Raw genomic sequence first — 23,383 nt, forward strand, 5'->3', positions numbered from 1 at the left:
CAGTAATTTACACCAGTAAATTTCCATCACAAATAAATTAAAAATAGGAGAAATTTCAGCTACATCTAGGGACTCATAAAAAAAGCATTACATTTTCATTGAAAACACAACAGATTTTATATCATTTGCCATATTGACTGCTTACCGCCCTACTGATTACAACATTCTGGTTTTATTTCCAGTACTTTTAGTCAATCCTACATTTACACTATTTATAATTCAAGAACTGACAATATTTTCTATAATGGTATAATTACATGCCATTGCTATTCTATGGCTAACTTGATAACTTGATTTCTAAAAACGATAACCAGTCCTATGTGAGAAATAGTTGTCATTTCTTTTCACTAGCTTATCTCTTGGACAGCAGGCAAATTTAATAAGTCTCCTGAATTACAAGGTAATTTATCTCCATCACTTTTGTTTACAGGACTACTAACATTGACAGCATTGAATAGTGAATTTTCTGCTTTATCTTTTGTTTCCTATTTACAAAGTCAATCGCTTAAAATTTTTGTTATTGTAGATTAAAGAGACAGAAGCAATGATATTAAGTGCTGACAATGAACCTAAAGATGTTATTTTATTTAGCACCAAATGATACATTAATTTATTTTAAATTCACATAACAGAAATATATAAAAATCAAAAAACATAGCTCAAAAAAGAAAAAGTAGGAAGAAGTGTGACTATTTCTAAATGTTTTATGTTAAGCAACAAAAGTTTAAGAGCTTAAAATTGAAAAACAAATTTGAAAAATATTTCATCTCTACTCAATTTGTAAAAATGAATCAAAAACACTATCATTATTTAATTTTTACAGTATCAAACATATGGAACACTAATACTCCACAATTTCTGGAACATCCATATTCCACAAGTGAATAGTTAAAAAAAAATCCCTCTCTTAAAAAAACAATGGGGACTTCCCTGGTGGTCCAGTGGTAAAAGAATCCATCTTCCAATGCAGGGGGCACAGGTTCGATCCCTGGTCGGGGAACTAAGATCCCACATGCCGTGGGGCAACTAAGCCCGTGTGCCACAACTACTGAGCTTGCGGGTCTCAACTAGAGAGCCTGTGTGCCGCAAAACTACAGAGCCCACATACTCTGGAGCCTGAGTGCCACAACTAAAGAGAAAACCCGCACACCACAACTAGAGAGAAGCCCACGCGCCATAACGAAGAGCCCATGCATCGCAATGAAAGATCCCGCATGCCTCAACGAAGATCCTGTGTGCCGCAACTAAGACCCGACACAGCCAAATAAACAAACAAATAAATAAATATTAAAAAAAGAAACAATAGTGTAAAATAAACATAAAAGAGAGAAAGACGGAATACACACACAATCATGAAGAATCAATGACCACTGTCACTATGTGCCTATTCTTCTGGGTATTGTTTAATTGGAAACAACGCTATTCTAGTATCTAAGATTAAAAGTAACTCCAGGCATATTACATAGAAGAGACAAGAGTAAGCATTTCAACTATGAAATACCACAAATGACCTATTTTAAAAGATGCTGGAGAGTATCCAAGCAAGGCTGCTTGCTTAGAAATTTATAAAGGAGATGAAATGAGCTTAAGAATGTGATGTTATCTGTACTTATAAATCTGTTGGAAATTAATGATACCTATTTCTTTTTGAAAAGTGGACTGCCCTCCAGTCTACAGTAAGACTGCAATACCAACTGAAAAGATTTCTTTTTCTTAGATTTAAGTTGAAGAAAAGCTGAGCTGGCTTCCAAGGGACCAATTAAGAAAGCCAAGCCTGGATTATATAGGATTCTTTGGGGATTTGCAAATGTTTCCATTCTAGTTTTCCAGCAACAAAAATATAAAGGGAAAAAATTATAAAAAGAAGTGATCAGTGGCATTTGGTTACTATTCTTCAAACTGGCTCATTACTACAAATTTTCAATATTTAATTGATTCACACCCTAAAAACTACTTAATTGAGCTCAATGGCTGATCTATGATCATAAAGTCACTCCTTGACACATACACATTATTTAATAATAATACACATTATTACTGGGTCACTAATGCAATGGTATGAGGTAATGTAAGAGAAGCACCTGAAGCACTAGTTTTCATTTAAACAGGGCCATCCCTCAATATCAAGAACAGAAACAGTAGCAGCTGAGTTTCTTTTATTTAGAGATGTAAATTAGCTGAAGGAATACATGGAAATGAATCTTTTTGGTAACTGATTTTAGGGTCTCAAATTTAGGGAAATAAGTATCTTGTGTATTTACCATAACCTTGTTTTTGACAGGTTTTCTAGGGGTATGATATTAATTTCAGCTAACCTATTAGAATTATTCCCTTAGCATTTACAAGTTTCTCAAAAGTAAAATGAATCAGGGTAAAAATGTTTCTTATTCTAAGAGGTGTGCATGTGTATATATAAAAGGAAGGAAAAGGGATTGCCTTCCTGTTTTTCCCACCTCTTGAAGTTTAACAGCTAAATTTTAAGCACGTCACAAAGAAGTCAGAAGTGTAATCTAGTAAAATGTAAAAACAGATAAATGAAAAAAACTATTTCTCCAGTGGAGAGGACACTTCCACTTTATAAAACCATAAAATAACTGTCAATAAACCTGAATAATGATGATAATAAAAAAGACCACTACTTATTTATAAATTCCTTTGAAGGAAAAGGGTTTAAAATTATGATTCTCAGATTTAGAGATGATACAGCCTGGCTGTAAAATCCTTTCCAAAACAGAAAACTTACCCAAGGCAATGACATTATTTTTGCTCTAAAATGGACTAAATTAACATCAAACTTCAATGTGTTGGGGGTCAGGGGAGGTTAGAAAGTTGTCATTCTAGGATGGTAGAAAAAAAATCCAGAAATAAAGCAAAATATGACACCAAACAGTAACTTTTTACAGCAATGGCAGGGGGACTGTGAGTTAATACTTACAAGGTAAGAATTGCAGGGCTAAGTAGGGGGCTTGTTTTATATGGTCTTCATTTTGTTGTTATTCACCTAGGAAAAAATAAGAGGGAAGACTTAAAAAATTTGATCACATTATATACGTTAGAAAATTTTCAACTGAGGTTGACAATCATTGTTTTTTGATCCTTATATAGCACTGAACAATCACAGATTAGAAATACCTAGCAGCAGCATTTACATATTTCAGTACAGAGTACTATCATTAATTTTTTAAATTCACTTTTCTATTACTATCACCCTCTTGAAGTTTAAAAGTCAAATATGTGAGTGTTACTAAAACTCACACTTCAATATCTAACTTGGAGCACACTGAGGCTTCTGGAAGACATCATATAATTGCAGATATTTTAAGATAAATTCAGTTTCATACCTCAACATTGACCAATCTCTTTCTCTTTGTCTCACACACATACACATGAAATCTACAAATCCATATACTGCCCAATTCCAAGAATTCTACTGTAATACAGTATAAATACAAAGCTTAGGTTGGAGCTTAAAATGCATGTAGAAATTTCTGAAAACAGTATGCTATGATCTATGGCCAAAATAAAAGAAAACACAGTCATGAAATTGCCTGAATTAAAGAGCAAACGAAAGAGTAGTGATAAAAAAAAGAGAAACTATTTCCATGGTTGTCCTTTCCTTATAAGAGTAGGGAGGATTAAAAGCCAGTATGCAAAGGAAGGAAACAGTATGGCTCATCTTCAAAAATAAAAGAATTTATTTAAAATTTAAAAATATCCTAGCAACGTAAGTTGCTTAGAATGTTTGATTTCTGTGGGCCATGACTGTAAGTTGTAGTTTGTACACCAACTAACAGTTAAGCACTTACTACAAGACATAGAATAGAATAAATCCAATCCACGCCCTTAATGGAGTATTCCAAGTGTATATCTTATTGTAGAATATCTTCACCAAAAAGGACAGTACATTTTTAAAACTTATTTGAAAAATAAATATTTCAAATCCACAGAAAAAATCAAGAGAATAGTAAAATGAATCCCCACATCCTACCCCTGGCCCTCCAATGCAGCTGTATTGAATTCTAATATTCTGTCATACTTTGCTTTTATTTATTTACCTTTTTTTTTTTAAAGAAAAAAAGACTACACATATAGTTGAGTTCCTTTTGTACCATACCTTGGATCCCATTCCCCTCTCTCCTAAGACATAATTACAATCCTGAATTTGGTATTTAATTCCTATGCATCTTTTTACACTATTATTACAAATTCAAGTATTTAAAACAATATATATCATTGCTTTCAAGCTTCATATAATGTTATCATACTGTATCTAATCTTTTGCAACTTTTTTTGTTTGCTGAAGACATTCATCTGTGATGATACACATAGCTCTCATTTTAATAGCTGTATAATAAACATTTTTTATCACATGACTATGTCCCATATTTGCCATTCTCCTGTTACTTAACATTTATATTGCTTTCAATTTTTTGTCATTCTCCTGTTACTTAACATTTACATTGCTTTCAATTTTTTCCCATTAAAAGTAAAAATAAATAAGACTTTACTACAAATGTGTTAGTTTATCTAAAACATCTAGGAATGGAATTGCTGAGTTAAAGCCTAGGCATATCTTCAACTTTAGTAGGATGTTGCCACATGCTCTCACAAGCAGCATATGAAAAGTTCTCCTTTCTGTATTTTCTCCAATACATATTTAGAAGTACATTTAAGATAAATAGCTACTATCTAACTGAAAATTTAAAAAATTCTTAAGTGATCAACTCCCTCTGTTTTCATCAAGTACAGGTTAAATAGAGGTATACTAAATGTTCCAAACAAATACTTAAAATTTGGTCCAAGGTACTTGAACAAAAATAAGCTCTCATAATATAGGTTTTCTTCATATGACTGAAGAAATAGCAAGACTTAATCTAGAGCTACTGTGTTAGAAATGATAAGATTCATAATTAGTTACTGAGCTTAGAGGAAAAAAAAAAAGCAGAAAATGTAAATGGTTTATTAGTGTGAAGAATTCTTCCCCAATTCATTCTGGGCAGTGTTCTCACATGTGGTGCTTCTAAAAAAAAAAACTCACTTAGTGTTTATAAAAAACACAAATTCCTAAGTCCAGCTCCAGAGATTCTGATTCAGCACATCTGGAAAAATGCTTTACTCTAGGTTATTCTGGTACAGGTGGTCCACAGATACTTTACACAGTAATTAGTAGTAAAAACAAGGTATTTTCAATATAAAGCATTATGTAACTCACTTTTTTGGTTAACAGTAGGTAACAGTAATTAATATGTTATCTGTTAAATTGCATCAACATATTAATGAAAACACACTGTAGTATTAGGGGGAAAAAACCCATACCAACCAACCAACCAACAAAACACCCCATGGTTACCTTTTTAAAAGAATGCTATTGTAAATGTTGGACTTTAAGATGGGGCATTAGGCTTACACACTAAAAACACCATTTGTAGTTTTCCACCAAGAATGCTACAAATGAAATCAGAATTGTAACAGAAATCCAATATTTACTTCCCTTTAACTACAACATATTGGAATTTGGATACAAAAGAGGAGAAAAATATACAGATAGTATTTAGGTTATGCACATCTGTGCAAATTCAAATCATTAAAAATCAAAAACACTCTTTTATACTATTTGAAATTACAGAGTCCTATTTCCAAAAGATTTAGAATGATCTGAACTTTCCATATACAAAGTTCAGATGTAAGACATTATTTTAATAGTGAGAAAAAGTAAAGACTTATGTACTTTCACCTGCAGCCTGCTTTGTCTTTATACACAACACCAAGTAGTACAGGGTGTTGTTCTTTTTAGTTACAGTGAAATGAACAAAAATTTGGCCTTGTTTAGACTGGGTTATAAAATAAAGATAATATGGGGCTTAGCATATGGTCCCAAAGTGAAAGAAACACTCTTATGTGGCCATAGTCAACTTTTCTTTCCTCAAGTGTACTACCTAACTTGTGTTATCAGCAACTAACTATTAATAATTTATTCTAGGCTACCAAAGCATGAAACATACCATAAATACTTTCAGAATCAAGACAGTTTTCCATTCAAACAGATGGAATTAACCGAATAAAAATTAAATGAACTAAAACCAGAGTAAATAGTAAAAAACAGTAAAAGTCTAAGAACTATAAGCATCTACTGTTCTCTTTAAGCTGCTTTGGGAATAAAATACCTTTTTGTCAAAGAATGTATTCATTATACTATATATGGATTACACTGACAGTTTGGCCTCTCTCACTTGGTCTGTAAAAGCTGGTGGGTGCAGGCTCTATTGGCCACCATTACTGCATATTGATGCTATTCTGTACAATAGCTGACAAGCAGCAGCAATCTCTCAGACCCTGCTCCCAACTGTAAAGAGCAAGAACAAGGGCTGTGGTGATACTTGTTTATTCACTGTTGCTTCCACTGAAGCAGCAAGCTGAGAAAAGCATATGCAACTAACACAGAGAGGAAAAAACTGGCTCAGCTCAACCTACCTAGTAAGTCTGCTTTTCTCATTACATGATAAAATTAGTTAAGAAGGAATTTTTTCTTTAAAAAGTGGGATGGAGAGAGAAGAAAAGACAAAATTGATGTTTTGATTAGAAATGGAACCTGTAATGTATCTAAGGAAAAAAATTAATGACACATGTAATGACACTTCAGCTCCTAGTTTAGATCTAACTGCTCAATTATCAAAATTCTCAGAAGAGTTTTAACCAGGTTCAGGGTGAATTCATAAAGACTATCTTCCCTAGCCATTCTTTTGGAAAATAAGAAAGCATCTAAACTTTAATCAAGAAATGAAATTATATTATGCTTAATAAAGAGCTCCAGTCTCCCAGGTTCCACATATCTAATCACCAATATATGTTTGACATCAGACACTATTAGCAAATAAGTTAAGATTTTAGCCCATAAAGTTTTTACAAAAATTCCAGCTATTAAAAAAAATTTCCACATGTAGTTAAGCTACCATGAATGTGTAATACAAAGCTAAAAACTTAGTCAGTACATATCAATTGATGACTAACAGAAATAGAAATATTTGTTCTGTCAAATTATCTTTAAACTTAAATGATTCTATTTACGGACTTATAACTTTAAATTTAAAAGAAATTCTTATTCTTTAACATTTAAGTATTTTTGATTCTGAAAAATATTTAAAAAGTCAGAAAAATTAGGAAATCTGTAAATTATTTTTTAAATGCAAGAATAGGCTGATAAACTTAAATAGCTAGTCAAGAAGGCTAGGTTTAAGATAAATAAAAGTATAAAATATAGTAATATTTACAATTCAGATAATATTTTGTTAAAAACCCCCAATCTTTAATTTTTATCAAAATTGAAAAAGTCATTTTTCTGCTTAGCAGCAGCTTAATAACAAACAATGTTAATAATAAAAATTAAAAAAAAAATCTGAGGATCACAGGATAACAAAATTACTAAATATATTTGTTTATTATGAAAGCTATCCAATAAAAAAGTTACAGCAAATATCAAAGAAAGATTTTTAAAAATTAAGACATTTACAAACAGTAATAAATTAATAAACGAATAACCAGTCAATTAATCAGTCTCAGCAACTACATTTGAATCAGGCTGCATGTTTCTCTTCCAAGTGACTCTAACCATGAAAATAGGAAAGTAAAACTAAGCCAAATCACATATGTTAATGAAATATCAAAAGTGTGGTTTGTGGTGCTGAGAACTGAAGTTCTACTTCAAAATGATATTAAATAAAAAAACTAAGTCCTGACATTAATTAATTATTGCCTTTTGAAAATGCTTATCTGACAATACAATTCTGATGCATTACGTCTTATCTGAAGAAAACTGAAACATTAAGGACCTATTTGCTAGTCAGAAAAAGAAAACATAAAATACACACATGTACAAAACTGCCTCAAATAAACATTTAAAATTTTTTCATTAAGAAATTGTATCTACTCTTTAATGAATCCTCAGTAACACCATAAAACCTCAAAGAAAATTTTTATAGCTGACAAACTGTTTAAAATATAAGTTGTCCTTATATACTAGCATTATACATCAATGACAAATATGAATAATTTCAAGTCCCCTCATACATAGATATGTTAAATTACCTCTATTCTAGTTTATCCAAATATTCTTCTCCCCCTAAGGATAACTATTTCAATAAAACTAGAACACTGACAGTATAACTGTATTTTGGGAACAATTAAGAATTTTCCTAAAAATAAACATCATTTAACCCTGAAAATGCACTTATCCAAAAATATAAATATTGCACAAATAAGATAGAAATCTATCACTGTAAAAAATATAACACAATAAATCCTTTCCCCCAAATTCTGTTATAATGAACTACATGTAAGGCTTAGTTAGATAGTCAGGTTTGTAAATTAAAAACAGTCAAAATCCTTACAAAATGTCCTTTAAGGGACAGCCAATCACATGTAGCAGTAAAAACCCTTATTAACCTGTCTCCTAAAATAACACATACTACTAATTAGGTTAAAGTTTCTTACTCTGTAAGAACTGACCAAATAGAAGAAAACTTAATATCTACACCAACTCTTTTAGATGTTAAATTATTTACTAAGCTAAAAATTTGGAAGTTTATAAGCTATCTATGGGACAATTTCATGATGCTAAATACTTGTGTCTAAATAATAAGTTTTGACAACTTCAGAGATCACAAATCATAAACTCTCTAAATCAGGAACAACTCTAATTTATATCTTTTCCACAATATAAATTCAAAAGCTGTCTCTCTTTCCCCATTTAACTCATTAAGGCTGTGTATAAAGATATCTGAATTGAAAGTGATAAACTGAACCTGGATTTTTCCCTCCCCCAGATACCCAGAAATTGGATTTTTCACTTTTCATCTCAATGTTCTCTAACCTAGAAAACACTGGTTAAGTTAAAGGGCAAAAACTGTATTCATTTTCATCCTATCCAAACTAAGCTGCTTTTTTATAACATTCTCAAATCAAAGTTATGAAGACTTTCTATACCTTGTATTTATCTCAAACAAGCACCTTACAGTATAATGACACCAATATCTGAACTCCACCCTTACATCAAACTGATTTCTATTAAATTTTAACGTTTTACTTAACCTTAACTGTCAACGGATTCACATTCCTGGATCACCTAATACCTAATAAAACAGAAATATCTGATTTTTAAAGTATTTTGATATGTATCTCAATGTTCAAACACATTCTTAAACACACATCTGAGAATTTACTTAAAAATTTTTTTTAACATTCTTTAAAGATAAAGGCAGTTCTATGTCCATGGTGATAAATACACTTCACTCTTAAAGACTAAGATTACACTCTTCTTATGAAAACAAACCTTTGTGATTTCCTATATCTTAAGTATATAAAGTAAATATTTTTAGGTGAAAATAAATTTAAAGAAAAAATTATATTATTTTTTAGTAAACCTCACTTTATTTAGCAAATAGTGTTTTAAAAAACATATTATGGTTAGTGTTTCATGTAATTTATACTTTACTAATCAAAACTTAACCAATACTTAGTAATACTGTTCAATGAATTTTCACTATACCAGATTACAATTTAGAAAACAGCCAAAATTTTTATCAGCTAAGTATCTGAAAACTTCAACTAAAACTATAAATTTTATTTCAAAGCAAATAAACATGCTGGAAAAGTGGTTCTGTGATAAAGTATTTTGGAGGTAAAGACCAAAGTCACTGGAAGTTCTGGAATTCTACAGTTTATTTTTAAAGAGTTTGCAACTTTTGATATGAACAATTTAAATATTTTACTCAGAGTACCTATGAGTAAGATGCTAGCTTCTGCTTAAGAAAGTGGGTTTTTCAGTTTCAACCAAATTGCCACTTCTGGTTAGGACAGTCCTTGGAATACTTTAAATTCTCTTAAAATATTCTCATTAATCTTATCTGATTTTGTAGGGTCTATCTACCACTATACCTGTCAAAGAGCGAAACACCAAATTCCTTTTGATTTAAACCTTCCATTTTATAATATGAAAAATCCACTATTTAAGACTTTTACATATAACACTGTAATAACAACCTTAAGAAAAAAAAAGAAAGATCATTATGTATACACTTATTTTTAGAATAAATAAATTCATTTGGAGTTGGACCTAATACAAGATGATAAGAACATCAATTATATGGAAAAAACCTGAAGTTTTAATAAATCAAGAGAACTCAACTGTGGCCACTTCACTGGATGATTTCTGTCTATTAGTAAATATTGATTTTAGCTCACCAAAATGTTCTGGCTTTACCAATTGTCTAGCTCAATTATATTGCAAAGATATAAAATTGTATGCTTTTAAAATTCATTAGTATACCTTAACCTCCTATCATGTTCCAATGCATTATGTGAATGTTCAATCAAAGAAGTTAGGTTGTTCTCCAGAATTGGCTCTCTCCTAAAGGTCAAAACCTGCAATAAAAATGTCATGTATTATAGCATGAAGACACTCAACAGATTTCCGCCTCCTGCAGTTTCACAGTGGATCCCTGAACACAGAAGTAAGATCTTCAAAACGACCCCAATCTTGCCTATATTCAAAGAAACCCTAACTTGAAAATAATGTTTTAAAAATAGAAATATCTTGATTAGAAACACCTGTGATATGCTTTATCATCTGAAGCCTCTTCAAACAAATCAGATTAATATGTTTCTGCTTTCATTTCTCTTTAGAGCATTCATTTTGAAAGCAGTGTAGATGAGTGTGTGTGTTTATGTAAGTAGTTATAAGAGGACTGGTAAAGGGGACTCCATAAGGAAAACAGAAATATAGTTTGTGCCTCTAAAACTCATAAAATCCACAGTTTAAGAAGTTACTCAAAGTGATAGAGACAAATTTTTAAATACCTTTCTCCCCAAATTATCGTATGTTTTAATGGTGACAGAAATTACCATCATTTTCAACTTCAGTCTTTTCCCAAGCCTGAGTGAATAATAATACTGATATTTCCAAACGTTTTAAGACATTACAGTCTAACAGAACAAAACTTAGAAATTACTTTTAAAACAAATTAAAATATTTGTAAGTAATAAATGGATGAGTATCGGGCCACTGGCTTTTTTAATGTGTCCAAGTAGAGGTGGTGTAACTAAATGTATGTAAGGGTGTTTTCATTTGTTTCACCTGAATCTTAATAATTTAGTGGCAATCAACTATACAAAAATATTAAATTGTTAAATTACCACAGGTTTATAATGTACTATATGTGAACCACAATGCTCTGAGCTTTCCATTTTTATTTAAAATAAAATAACCCTTTATTCCTCTGCAGCCAAATATCTGATTGTTTAATAACAAAAAACACACATATATAACTCACAAACACTAACCCTGAAACCATGACATTTAAAAAATTAGAATAATTGTACATAGTCTTCCTCAAAAGATATAGACAGTTTTCTATATGTGAGCATACAGTAAAGGAAGATAACTTAATTTTAAAAAATCACAGGATAATAGAAGAAACCAATATGTACTCCATTGCAAGTGCTGTTTTTAAATAGTAGGGAAACAAAAAATACTAGATAATAAAGAACAAAAGAGGTTCAGATAGAAGACAAATATTAAATCAAATGTGTATGATAAAAAAGATGTTAAGAAAACCTTGAAATATTAAAATTCAAATCTCAAATCTATTACAAAATACAGCTTTTTACACTCAGAACCCACGACAAGTCTTTCCAGTGCAAAGATTCTTCAGTGAAATATGACAGGATCAAACAAAAGTATATTTAACTTCTCATAATTTGATAAAAAATATTAAGAATATAATTCATATATATATTTAATACTTTTATATATTTCCAATACTTTAAACTTGTCTTTCTAAAAGAAAGATCCTTTAAAGTATCTTTAAGACAGGCAAAGGAAAAAAAAAAGGCAAGAGAAAATCATTTCCCTACCAGAAAGCAGTATTTCTAGGAAGGCTCTACAGTCATTTGTTCATGCAAATAATCAGAAAAATATATAAACACATATTAGTAATGTGACATTCTACAACTGATGTTACTCCTATAATATTAAGACAATCGAGACTTTAAAGTTCTACTACTGTCACTTGTAAAAATTAAATGCAAAAGTGGCTTAATCTCATTTTCGACACTTATTTCAAAGAAAGTGGTAGTTTATTACTGATTTCCTTAAGAGATTTGGAGCTACCAAATTTCAGCAAGTCATAGTTTGAATTCTAATTACATGCCAAAATTAGTTGCCTGGCACACAATGTTTCTAAGTTTTCTGAATTAAAACAAAACAAAACAAAACAACATGTAGAGTAATACTCTGACAATTCTTTCTAAGATGTGTTTTCTAGTTATAATCAGACCAGTAATCTGTTTCTTCTAAAAAAGGGTTAAAAAGAAATCAGTGAAGATTATTAAGCTTCATTAAACAAAAGGAAAAAAAGACAAGAGCCAATTTTAGCCCAGTAATATTTTAAAATGAGAGACAAATTTTTATAGAATAAAATTTCAAAATCGTGTGTAAATTTATACTCTGATGTTTTTAATTGGAGAAAGCTTATGTATCCTGTAGAAGAAATCTCTAATACAGTCGCTGGGCATTTTTTTTTTTCTTTTTGTAAACCAAATCAACCAACTAATATTTCTGGATTGAAGTTATTTAGTGACATTCTGAACAGTTACTACATACTAATAAGTAAACAGAGATAAAAATATATGTCTCCACAAAACAAAAAATAAACAAAAATGTAGCACACAAAGCATGATGAAACAAGGGATCCAGAATATCAAAGGTATTGAACTTTTCATCCTTAGCTCTAGATAAACATGAAAAGTGATTATTAATCTGATTAGGAAAAAAGCAGTGTTACATACAAACACCTGAGGCTACATTTTGTAAATGTACAACTAAGACAACTTAACAGCATTAAAACAAAGTCTAAAACCGCACTTTTATAAAAGAGTATGAAGGGCAAACAAATGAAAATCAATGCTATCAGGAAGACTGATACCTTACCTTCTCTAGTTCCCTCTCCCCCACAAAATGTAAACATAGCTTTGAAAAGAGCTGAGCTACGGTAGCAACACCTTTCTCCACCATTGTTTTCCTGTGGTAATACAAGACTTTTCTAGCCCTTACAATAGAAAATAAATTAGAATTATCCATTTCTGCAGAGAAATATGGATAATATACATAATAATATACATCTGCTGGAACTCATACCTACACGCCCACAAGTCTAAAACCAAAATCTTCCTCTTATCTAGCACCACATAAAAGGGAAAATATTTTGAACGCTTGTGGATTTTATTTAGGTGCTAGTGTGTTCTCAAGCTTTAGTGTAGTATTTTAAATAAAGGAACCCCTTCACTTCTTTTCAAAATGGCTTATTAAACAAAACAGTCCTTCACCTATCACCTCCCAAAACAAACGAAAAAAACCCATAAACCAAAACACTAAAAAAGTATGGTTAAATTTAACCAGCCTGGTGGAATTTAAAGCCTTTCCCCATCCTACCCTCAAAACTCTCCAAGTCACATAATAATTTGAATGAAAATTGAAACACAAAAACCAAAACAGTGAAAAAGCAAAACCCACCGGTTCTGGTATCTTAGGTAAAATTACATTTAAAATAGAAATAGGGTCTTCTACAGTTTCATTAAAGCAAATTTTATAGAGAGGATAATTAGCATCTCTTATGAAATTTTCATGAGATGACTCAAAATAAACAGCTTTGAAAAAAAGCAATGAACATAGGTTGTGTCATTCCAATTCTTGTTTTGAAGGCAATACAAAATAGTATGACTTATAAACTCAGCTATTCCCTTTATTAATATAAATTATATTTATAGCTCTACAGAGATTTATAAAAGTCGTAGGATCTTTTCATTTGAATATTTTCTCACAATGCACATCTGACCTAATGTGAGAATACAAACTCTAAGTTTCAAAATTTCAATTACTATTAATAAAAGGATATAAATTTCTATTAAAAAACCTTTAAAAAACCATCTATGGCTATCTTGTTTATCAGTGAGTTTACCGATGTTCTTTGAAAACCACACCCGCCTTTTATCAAGATGCAACTAAACGGAATGACAAGCTTGGTAATAAAAAGAAATATATTGACGGTTGTCTCAAGCAACATTAAACAACTGAAAACTAACCAAATAAAACACAACACACCCACACTGTTCTATGCAATATATTTCTTCATAATGAATTTATAAATGAAATCATACACACGCACCTGTGCTACTTACCTGTTGTATTGTCTAAATTAAGCAACATAAATTTATTGCAAATAAGGTTTTAAGTCCATTGCAATGGCTGAAATAGCAAAACCTATATATTTTAAATTATATGTGAAAAGTTTAAGAAATGTATCCAATTTTTGTGGAAAATGTGGAATGTGCTCATTCTTAACATTAAGAAAATTGAAGTTTCTTTTCATGGAAATAAAAGAAACAATTCTCCCATAATCTGCATCTAACAAATACATGTAGGTTAAGATGAAAAAATTCTGTCAGAGGAATAAAAAAATCCTAAACTCAGTTTTTAACCAATAGAGAACAGGGGCAAATATATAAAAGTCTTGTAATTTCAGCCAGCAGAATTACAATTTTGCGAAAATCGTCTTCTCTAGGATTTTCTTTTAATATACATTTCAAAACCACTCGAAAATCCTTTATGGAAGAAAAAATACTAAACACCAGCTTTTTTTTTTTTTAAACTCCCCGTCTTAATGTTTCATAACGTGGTTTTCTAAATGTATAATTTTTTGGAAAGCCGAGAATTATAATCTAGTGCTCAACATTCAAACCCCCCAGTCCCGCTTCCTTCCAGCCAATCAGGGGGTAACAAGTTCGGTGTTTTGGGAGCTCCGTTAGACACAATTTGAAAAACATCACTTTGCGCTCTCCTACTCTCTTCGGGGAAAGATTCTAAGTGAGGGCGGGTGCCCCAATCTTTACAGAAATAAGAAATCAATCAATCGTTACATCAATTCCAGAGGGAAAAACTTTAGGCAGGCGGTCCTAAAAACTCTGTGACTGAAAGCCTTATCCCTCTTTTCGAACAACTGAATAGCTGCTGCAAAAATCATCTCCTGCATATTCGCAACTCAGAGTCGCGCGCCCCATACGCAATACATCACACCAGCAAAGGGTTAATCTAGGGTGCCTTCAGCGCAGAAAGGGATTCATGATCCGGTACATCTTTAATGAGGAATTTTACAAAAGCCATTATCTAACTATAAAGTATTACTTAAAGTTAAAGGCGTCACTGGCTCAAATCATTCAAGAGTTGTCGAGTAAAAACTGGTAGAAACTACGAGAAAAAAAAAAATCACTAAAGGGAAAGACAAATAGCCCTTTCCCCTCCGCGTCAAAGCCAAGAGAGCTCCCAAGAAAAGGTGGGGATTGCAAAATTACCGTTAAGTTCTTCGGGTAAAGACTTTTCGGGAGGAAAACATTAATACAGTTTCAAAGATTGCCTTTTTCCTTGCGATACGTTTCAAAGACTGGAGAAAGAAAAAGTCTTCTCAGAAAAGTGCGACTCTGAGAAGGAAATCGCAAGGTCGAAGCCCCATCTTTCATCTCACCCAAGAACACACCCCCGCCCCCCCCCCCAAGAAAGGACGACACCGTGAGAGCAAATGACAAAAAATCCCGAGCAAAAAGCGAAAGTCCAGCATCTTTCCTAGGAGCCCGCTAAAACCTCAAAAGCCTGCCCCCGCCCCATCTTGTCCAAATTGGAAAAGCCAGACTCGGTCAGTGCTACCCCTGCCGAGACCCAGGCGCGCAGAGCAGGAGGGCGGCGTGGAGAAACTCACATTGCTAGGGCATCTCATGCTTTGGCATCAAAGACGACAATATAAACGACTGGGTCCCGCGGAGGGTACTATCCGCACGTCGGCCGGGAGGCACCCGCTACTCCGGGTCCTCAATTTTCCGCCGACCTTAAGTTTCTTGTCACGGGAAGACAGCCGCAGCGGGCCGGGAAAACTGCCATAAAAGACTGCTCGGTTCGGCAATGGGGGAGGGGCGCTCGTCCCCCTCCTCCTGTCAAGGAGCCTCTGCCTGCCGAGCCCCGCCGCGCCCCGTCTCCGGCCCCGGGCGGGGGGTCCTGCTGACAGATCCGCTGGGCGGCGGCCGCTCAGCCGCAGCGCGTCCGCGTCCCGCTCAAACTGCAACTCCCCTCCCCCCACACCCCCGACTCTCCGCGCTCCCGCCACATTCTGCCCGCCGCCGCCTACTCAGACACCCAATTACCCCCAACCCTACCTCCTCGCATTTTTGGCGATTAAAATGAAGGCGGACCCAGTTCCCACTCCCTGCACCCCCCCGCCACCGCCTGCCGGTCCCACCACTGCCACCTCCCGAGTCCCGCTCTGCTACTTCTTCAGGCTCTTACCGGCTGCGCCAACCCTGGCGAAGCTCCGCCAAGTGCCCTTTGCTCGAAGTAATTTTTGGCGATTTTTTTAGTAATTTTTCGGCTGAGTCCTAGTGGCGATACGCTCTCCGACAGGTTATCCCGTCTCTCCCGCTAGATTGATGAGATCAGGCATCACTCGAAAATGGCGCCGAAAGCGCTGAGGCTCCTCATTCAAATTCGTTAGAGCCAACCCCGCCGCCCCGGGGCATGCCGGGAACGCGGGCTGCCTCCACAGCTGTCAATACCGCCTCCTAACCTCCGTACTCTAGCTTTCCCGACACTTCTGCTCATGCGCAAACTCCTACCCCAACCCCCCACGCCTTGAACATGCGCAGAATCATCGAGTGTTCACCGTTCTGCCTTCGCTTACTCAGTCGCAGCCCTTCTCTTTTCTTGCGCGTGCGTGCAGCTCCTATGCTCAGCCTAAGAGGTAGAGGGGCCGTGCGGAGTGTGGGCCCGAGGGTCCGTAGATGACGTATCAGTCGATAGGCATTTATTCTACTGTTCAAGGAAAACAAATAAGGGTGCAGCTTAGGCGAAAAGAAAAACATCTTATTGCCAGTGTCTAAACTCCAACGGAATGTGTCTGAGACCGTGTGTATGGATACACGTGTACTTGAATCAACCCCGCCTGTGTGTACAGCTCTTGCTGTTAAGTCAACGCTTTACCGGAGCTATCGCACTTAAGCCTCAGAACAACTTTATGAGGTAGGTACTATTATCATTCTCCGTTTGCAGACCAGGAAACGAAGGCTCAGAGACGTTGTAAGTAATTTCCCTAAGGTAGCACAGGTAGCAAGCACGTGGACGAGTCCGCATCTGTCAGATTCTGGAGCCCGGGCCGTTCTCTACCATGCTGTGCGACCCAACCTGTGTGCGTCTGCGTGTGTGTGTGTGCGTGTGTGTGCGCGCGCGTGTGCTGGAGCCCGGTTCTAGGTTCCCTGTTATGAAGGCACTTTCACTGAATCTAGTTTCTCTCACCGCGTTCTTGTTCTTAAACATTCTGCTCGATTTTGGAGAGGTAAATGGGTTATTGGGCAGTCTTTGGGATCGCTTAGGGTGATTTTTAAAAAAAACGGTTGGTAGGGTAACTTAATCTTGCAAAGACGGGTTTCTGTTGTGTCACGCACTGGTAAAGTAATAATAGCTAGATACCATATATTGACTGTACTCTGGGCTGCCATGGTGCTAAAATAAACGCTTTACGGAATGATCATGTTTACTGCCCACATCAGCCCTATGAAGTAGGCATTATCTTTATTTTACACAAGAGGATACCTGAGACTCAGATTAAGAAACTTGCCCCTAAGTTTTATAACTAGTAAGTAGAAGCACAAGACCTAGGTAGATCTGTCCAACGTCAAAAACTGGACACTATGGTAAGACAGTAGATGATGATACATTTGTCAATACTGGAACACCTTCTTTAAAAATCTCTTTTAATCATTCATTTGCTTGAGAGAATTATCCTACCTGCCACAGGCTAGTTAAGATGGAAAAAAAACCAAACTGCCATTGATTCTAAATGATTACATTTTAAGATTATTTTAAAACTGGTTGCTTTTTTTCCTGATCCCAAGTTACAATGAATTTTCTAAAGAATCCAACAGTTTAAAATCTGGGGCATTGCTACACTTATTTCTAGTTTTTTGTTGTAAAACAACTTGTGATGAATCATAACTGAGTGTACAAAGACATACATCATTGTGAGGGTTAAATTAGACAACGCAGGTGAAAATGCCTGAAGTGCTAAGAAGTAAGGAAATGGGAGAAGGCTAGCATGGTTTGCATTATTGTGGTACAGTTGGAAGAGAAATGGATTTTAATAATTTGACATCATCAAGAAGTAACATGATTGAGTAGTATGGGGCTTACGTCTCTATGGTACGTTTGTGCACTGGTTAAGTGAGTAGACTCTGGAACCAAACGGCTTGGGTTGGAGCTCAGCTCTGCTATTTACTAGCTTTGTGACCCTGCATGAGTTACTTTTTCTCAGTTTGATCTTTTGTAAAAGGATTAATGCTAGTACCTCAACCGGTTGTTGTAAGGATGTAAATGAGCTAATATATTAAAGGTATTTGAACAGTGCTTGGTATATTAGTGAATGTTAGCTATTGTTGTAAGTCAGTTATTAACACTGATCTTTTAAAATGGTTTCTTTAGAGGTATTTTAAAAAACTACAGTTAGGGCCGTTAGGAATTAGCATTTGTGTTCAAGAGCCCCTTAAAATGATAAATCAACCTGACGAATTATTTTTGCCAAATAGAGTAATGATTTCTGTCAGATGAATAAAGATGTTAAGAGTAACCTAAGAAGATGGAATCGTTTTACTGCTTTTTCTAATTATTAAAGTTAAAGGGAAAAGGGAATAAAACCACTCTAAAATGTAAAGTAAAAACCATCCAAATTTCTATCATCTAGAGATAAATACATATCCTTTGTAATTTAAAAATATACCTGTGGAGAGAATCAGCTAGGTGAAGTCTGCATAAGTGGTATATTTGGGGAATTTATTTGCAAGATTGTACTAGAACATCATGAATTGGTAAAGTTTTAAATCCAGTCCCCTTTTAAGATTTATTCTGTCAAGAGAATTCCAAAGTGATGATGATATTAATAAATAATAACATTTATTGAGTACCTACAATGTGTCAGCTAAGCATGCATATCCATTTTCTCCTTGAATCCTCATAATAACTCATGAGGTGGGTGTAATTATTATCTCCCATTTTCCACATACTAAAGTTTATGTAGAGGTCACTTTTAGAAGATTTAAGTCCTGTTTTAAGATCCTATTTAATAAACCAACAATCCTTCATTAAAGCTTCTTGATTCACTAATATGGGAGAAAACAAAATCAGGTAACTTGGTTCCTAAGCCTGAAACCAACTGGAAAAAAAAATGGTGTTTTGAAAATGAAGAATTTTATGTTTGACCACAAGGGGGTGCAAATTCCCGAGTTGAATTTTAAAGAAAAAAAAAAGAGTACTTTTACTTCAGATCATCAGATTCACAGGTAAAAAGCTAGTAAGAATACCTTCCTTGAAGTTTAATACTCCACACAGTGATATACTTTATGTGAAGAAAGAACTCAGTTATTTAGGGACTCAGCTGGGGTAGAAGTTGTCAACTTTCTTTCATTTTCAATACAGTGAAGAGTTAATCACCCTACCCCCACCCCTTTCCACCCACCCAGTTTGTTTTTCTGCATACTCTTCTTGACTTGTCATAAGAGTAAAACTGAAGTCATAATTTAAAATTTGAGGTTTTACTTGGAAACTGCAGTGCAATCACCAGCAAATGAATGGTAAATATGGGTAGTATGGAGAGCAGAGGTCTTGTAATTTCAATGCTTTTTTTCCCTCCTGCTGTTTCTGATGAGTAAGCTGCCACTGATGGAATGTTGGCTTCAACATATTAGCTTATTTAGATAAAACTGTGAAAGCTATAGGTCTGTTCATCTTTTAAGGAAGAATGAAGCCTCTTAAAGAAAAACATTTTGAACAGTAACTCAGTATACACTGGTGAATGTTTTAAAAACAATTTGCATAGATGCAAATTGCATAGATGTAAAAGCTACATAAATAGCTTTTATTTTCCTGTTGGTCTTGTTTTTCTGAGGTGGACTTAGTTTAAAAAAAAACTCTTTTACTTGGAAATAATTTCAAATTTACAAAAAGTTGCAAAAATAAAAATAGTTCAGAGAACACCCATATCATTTACTTGCTCTTTTGCAAGGTCTGTCTCTCTCCAAATATATATATATATATATATATATTTCTTTATATGCAATTTTTTTTCTGAACCATTTGAGGTTAAGTTACATACATCCTGGCCCTTGATCCCTAAATACTTAAGTGTGTATTTCCTGTCAACTTCATAAATTTACGTTGAGAAAATACTTCAGTCTACCATCCACATTCGCATTTTGTAGGTTGGTCCTTATACCGTTTCCCCCTCCAGTACAGGAGCCAGTCTGGGGTCAGGCACTACATTTAGTGGGTCTTGACTCTAGCTTCTTTTACTGAAACATTTCCACAGCCTTTCTTTATCTTTTATGACCTTGATATTTTTGAAGAATATAGTTTCTCCTTCCACCCTCCTTTTTGATAGAACATTCCTTATTTTGTTTTTGTCTGATGTTTCCTCATGATTAAATTGAGGTTTTGCATTTTTAACTGGACTACTGCACATGTGGTATTATGTCCTTCTCAGGGTACCACTTCTGGAAGCACATGATATCCATATGGCCCTCACTGATGATGTTAATTTTGACCACCTGATCCATATATGGCCCGAATTTTCCAATGTATAGTTACTGTTTTTTTCCTTCCTGGCAAATAATCAATTTGTGGGGAAATATTTGAAGATAAAGCTTGCTCTTCATCAAAGTTCCCATTTAAATATAGCATCCATTATTGCTGATATAATTTTACCATGATGGTTGCAAAATGATTCAACAAATCTAATACTCCTTTCACATTTACCAGTCAGCCCACAGCATTCTACTGCAAACAGAGCCCTTTCTTCTCCTCTATTTATTATCTGCATTAACTTATGAATTCCTATGTTTTTCCATTTCTGTATTTACCTTGTTTTCCTGTATTCTTTCTATATTTATATGTGTGTATATATATATATATATTTTTGTGTGTGTGGTACACGGGCCTCTCACTGTTGTGGTCTCTCCCGTTGTGGAGCACAGGCTCCGGACGCGCAGGCCCAGCGGCCATGGCTCACGGGCCCAGCCGCTCCGTGGCATGTGGGATCTTCCCAGACCGGGGCACAAACCCGTGTCCCCTGCATCGGCAGGCAGACTCTCAACCACTGCGCCACCAGGGAAGCCCTATATGTGTATATTTTGTACATTTTTTTCTGAACCATTTGAATGTAAGTTACACACATCATGACCTTTCACCTCTAAATATTTAAGCCTGTATTTAATTATTTTAGTGTTCGAATTGTCCCAGATTTAGCTAGTGGAAGCACCTTTAGTTTGGGTCCTGTCTTTGTGGTATGCTTATATCATTTTTTGGGCGTACTTCCTTGCTTTCTGGTATAATAAGATGTTCCAAGTTTAGCTTGCGCTTACCCTGCCCTAGCCCTAGTGTTAGCTTTTTCTCCAGAGCCCTGTTTCCTCTTAGTGGAGAATGGTATTAGATATCAAGGTTAGGTATGCTCATTGCTGCTTCTTGGACCTTTCAGGAGACAGAGCTAGGAAATATATACATATATATGCACATTAAAATATGCATACACTAAGATGTACATATATGTTAATAAAATTAAGCTCATGTATATTATTATTTGTATTATAATTGAGAAGATATCATAGCAATATTTATAAAGTTCTGAATAAAGTCATGAAATCACAATCCACATTAACAACTCATACAATTTTCATGTTCCCTTAGTAAATATCTGTACATATAATTTTATAGGGTCATAGTGTGAAATAGTTTTCTTTGTCTTTTTCCACTTAACATGTAAGAAGCATCTGAGTTACTATATCATTTTTACACTCTCATTCTAAATTTCTCTGCTATGTATCATTTAGCAGATTCTACCATTCTTTTATTGGTGGACATCTAGGTTGTTTTCAATTTTTTGTTATTATAAATAATTCTGAAGTGAACATTTTTATATTTTCCTAATTAACTTTCTTATTTATTCATTTATTTATTAGATGATTTCTCAGAAGTGGGAATATGTTTGATATGTACTGGCACACAGATTAGTCAAACATTTACCAAAGTCCATATCAGAATTGGATATATAGAGATGAGAAGTATGTAGTCCCTGTTAGCAAGGAGCTGAAAGTCTAATGGAAGAAAGATAAATTCTTAAAAAATTATAATTTGAAATGTACAGGAAGAACATTAACCCAGGTAAGGAATAGGTGGCTCAGGAAAGCTTTTTAGGAGGGAGGTGGTGGTTGAGCTGCGTCTTGAAGGATACCTTGGCGAAGCCTTCGAGGAACCAGTGTAAAAGAGAGAGCAGAAGTAGGCCATAGAGAGCATTTTAAGCAGAATCACTGGAGTGTAAGGAAACAGAGGAGTCAGAAAGAACCTGGCATGGTCAAGAATATTCAGGTAGTTGTGTGATTTGTTGCCTAGGTGCTTTGGAGGAGTTGAGAAAGGTTAGCCTGATCAAGTGGATAGAGATTAAACCATGAAGGGCCTTACATATCACTTTTACATTGATGCAATTGAAAAATCTTAAACCAATGAGTAATACGATCAGATTTATATTTTAGAAATTCACTTTAACAAGGGTACTGGAGAACAGATTAGAAAATGCAAGAGCAGTGATAGAAAGTCCTGGAGAGGCTATTGTAGTATCTAGGCAAGAAATAAAAAAGTATTTGAACCAAAGAATTAGAAGTGAAATATAAACAAGATTGGATTTACTTACTCAGTATTAACTATGTAACTATTCCCAGGTACCTATTTAGCACCTACTCTGTGTTATGTATTGTTCAAGGTACTGAGCATATAGGGATGAGCATAACAGCCACAGTTCCTCCCTTTATGGTGTAGTCTACTGAGAGAAACAAGGATTAAGTTAATAATCATACAAATTACAACAGCAGGAAAACACAGGATGCCCTAAAAGCGTACACCATGGGGACCTAACACTGAAGATTTAAGTAAGGCCTTTCTAAGGCGGGACAGTTAAACTGAGACTTAGGAAGGAAGACCACTCTAGGCAAAGGAGGAGTGTATGTTAATGTCCTGAGCAGAAAGGACCAGTAAATTCAATGCCCATGAGGCTAGAGCAGAGTTAGCTAGGATGGAAAAAGTTGGAAGGTAAGACTAAAGAGGCTTAGGAGCCTTTGTATAATACATGGAGAAGAGAGAGAGGAGGCGTGTAGCAGGACTCCTAGGTTTCTGGTGTGGGCAACTGAGTGTCTCTTGGTACCATTTCCTGAGGGAAAATAGAACAGGTTTGGTGGATTATGATATGTGAATTTTTTTTTT

At 34.5% G+C, this 23,383-nt stretch overlaps 1 long non-coding RNA gene across 2 annotated transcripts in view; it reads left to right on the top strand.

Moving 5' to 3' along the window:
- Positions 1–16,559: 16,559 nt before the first annotated feature.
- The window catches only part of LOC117203107 (uncharacterized), a 36,844-nt gene continuing 30,020 nt past the window's right edge, over positions 16,560–23,383 (top strand). Inside the window, exon 1 of one of the 2 annotated variants that reach the window (XR_007473052.1) lies at positions 16,560–17,110. This is a non-coding gene — a long non-coding RNA (uncharacterized LOC117203107). The remainder of the gene's footprint in view (positions 17,111–23,383) is intronic. The other variant, XR_004485741.2, reaches the window with a different exon arrangement.

The sequence above is a fragment of the Orcinus orca genome, chromosome 18 (genome assembly GCF_937001465.1).
Source record: "Orcinus orca chromosome 18, mOrcOrc1.1, whole genome shotgun sequence".
Lineage (NCBI taxonomy): Eukaryota > Metazoa > Chordata > Mammalia > Artiodactyla > Delphinidae > Orcinus > Orcinus orca.